Source organism: Malurus melanocephalus, unplaced genomic scaffold (assembly GCF_030028575.1).
Source record: "Malurus melanocephalus ecotype Western Australia unplaced genomic scaffold, MMel_1.1 scaffold_410, whole genome shotgun sequence".
NCBI lineage: Eukaryota > Metazoa > Chordata > Aves > Passeriformes > Maluridae > Malurus > Malurus melanocephalus.
The window spans coordinates 9,617-12,653 of record NW_026623642.1 but is presented as its reverse complement, the minus strand read 5'-3'; positions in this window follow the sequence as shown (position 1 = coordinate 12,653).

Genomic DNA, 3,037 nt, shown 5'->3' with positions numbered 1-3,037 from the left:
TAAGTGGCATAACTGTATTTAATAAGTGGCATAACTGTATTTAAAATTAACAGATTAGGTGTAGGGTGTTTTTTTTATACTTCTAACATAGCATGTGGTGTTGAYGTATTACTGTAGACCAAGTTTGTCTTCCACACCAAGACGTGAGGAAATTGTGATTTGTTCTCTCCACCACAACTGAATTATACACTTCWGTCATTTTGGAACACTGCAGTTTACCATGGGACACAGTGTACATATTTCTTGCCATAATGGTAAATGATTGMTATATTTAAGGATTAATAAATTTGTGATTTCTGCTGACATTGTGCTTGTGTTTTAATTTCCCAGTTAATGCTGATCTTTGCAGTGGAAAACGTGAAGCGTCTGTTTGAATWAAGACACCCACAGGCACAGGTGCACCTTTCCAGGAGCTGGATTTTCAGTTTGAGTGTTAGCTGTTGTTTTTTGGCTTTGGGCTGGTTCTGAAGTGCTCATGCTCTGCACTGTTGATGGACTTCGCACATACCTTGTGCTTGTAGGGCCATATTTAGAAATGTTTTAGGTAGGTCCAACGTTTCTGTTTCTGCCTTGCTTCATTTCATGTATCTGCTTAGCCTGTAACATGAAACTCTGTAACAGCAGTAATTGTATGCCATATAATACCATAAAATATATATAGTGATATGAAAACATGCTTGTAGAAATATAAAATGCATTTAAGTCTATAAATAATTAGGATTTAAAACAATGTACCAGTTTAAGAGCTTACATATATGTCTGTAGTGATTTCAAGCTGCCTTTAAACCATGCTGAGCCCCAACTGAGGACAGTCTTTTCTACCAGCAGAAAAGAAGCMTGAAGGAGAGGGAACAGCTTTCCTGGGTCAGGGAATGCAGAGCTGGACCGGGGCCAGTGGCAGCGTCGGTGTGGCAGGGAGCCAGAGCCTGTCCTGGGTTGGTCACAATTCCAGTACTTCTTTTTGGGTGGCATCTTGTAAACAAAGTAGTCAGCAGAGATCTCAGGGGGTTGGAATTTTTCAGTAAACCCCAGAAGGAGCAAAACCAGTTCAGTCTGTAGAGATGCTGTTTTGTCATATCATTTTTACTTACTTTGTTTGCTCATTTTTTCCAGTGAGTGCTATTCCAGACACCAGTTTGATTTCCATTTTAACCATGCTCCTGCATAAGCTGTTTGACAGCAGAATTGCTACTGGTTTCAGGTAGGCAGAGAGGAGAAATCAGTGGATAAAGCAAAATGATGAGCAGGGGGGTGGGAGAATACATTTTCTCCATATCAGACAAGATCTGGGAGAGGGGCAGGGTTTGACAGCTGGTTTGGGGTTTTTTAATGGTTGTTCCTTTATRGCACAAATATTTTAATCTGCTGCCTCCTGGTGGCTTTGTAGTACTGTTTTCAGGAGTGCACAAGAAGAGGCTGTCTGTTCTGAGCAGAAGGGACCCAGTGCTTTCACACATCCACTTTTTAATGTGAGTAAGGAATGCATTATTTCAGGGCCTGAAAATTACMTTTTCCTGGCTCTTGAATATACCCTRTACATATACCYRAAGTCATCAGATTGGTTCTGTTTTSTAAAAATGGGCTCTCAGGACACACTCAAGGAAAGTAACAGCTCCTAGGTCTGTGTATTAAATCCAGAGTTCATTGTGTCTAAGATTAACTTTACTGTTTCTCCACTGAATTATTAATTCTTGGTAATTTATCATGTCCTCAGGCTGTTCTCTCCAAAAACAGAATTACTTCATGGTTCTCAGGGCTTGATTTCTTCTTAAATTTGTGCAGTCATAGTTTATATATAACCCATCTTAAGAAAACACCGTTAGTCAAAAACTCAGTTGTAGTCTTTGAAGAATTGATCCAAATTGCTTCAGGAGTTTCAGCWTCTTTCTTCCTAACAGATTATTGGTGAAAGATGTGGGTGAACAGGAGTTCAGTGCTAGGAGGTCCAAGTGCTAAAGCCCAGGTTCTGCAGGGAAAGCTGTGAGCTGACACCCCTGTACAGCAGTATAGGGARGGTTTTATCCCCATAAAATGGGAGACTTAGTAATTTGCAGCCTGTCCAAGCCTCACGGGGAAGGGAAAACTACACAGAGCACACTGGATGCCTTCCCTCCCTTCCTCTCTTGCACAGATCCCCCTGGCTGAGCAGGACAGATTGCAGCTTCTGCTTCCAAGGCAGCCTGCATGTGGAAAGAGGAGACAGCAGGAATTCTGTGAGCTCCCATGCTGCAGAGCAGCCGTCCCAGGCTGCCTGTTCCCAGCATGTTCTTTTCCAGACCCAGCCCAGGCCTAAGGTGCTGCAGACAGTAAGTTTGGAGACATTTAATCAGGGTGTGAGTGGTGCCTGATGGGCCAGTTTTARTTATGMCACAGACATGGTTAAGGGGATCAAAGGGTTTTACCCCWGTRTTTATTGGGATCCCAGGTGCACAACTCAGCAGAAAATGTACAGTGCCTATAGCACATATATTAAGTTTTATAGATTTTACAAATAAGCATATTTGTCTAGAATTCTCTGTTAAGAAACTTAACAAATTAAGTAATGTCCCCCTATTCTAAAGAATTCCCCCCTGGATGAGGTTACAGGCTCAGTTTACACAATACGTTCAACCAAGGTTGGAGCCTCCAATTTGAGACAGCGTAGCAGCTGAGCTCTTACTGAGGATGTGTGGTCTCTCTGCCCAGCAGAACCCCTAAACTAAGAATATCAAGCTACAAGATTTACAGACATGTAGGCTAAGGGTRCAGAAAATGTATTAAAAATGTATAAAAGGGTATAAAAATATATACAGGAGTACACAAAAAGGAAAGGCAAAAATCATCAGGCATCATGAGGAGATGAAAATCCATGTAAAAAGAAGACAAGCTGATACAAAACATGATTTCCAAGGCCAAGAGAAGAGTAGTATTTCTGTGTTATAGAAATGTCACATTGTTTGTTCAAAGATGTTGCCAGAACCAAGCTGTGGGGCTGGACCATCTTAGGAACTAATTGGGTATTTGGCCCATGAAACCTTTTTCATCATAGTGACCGCTG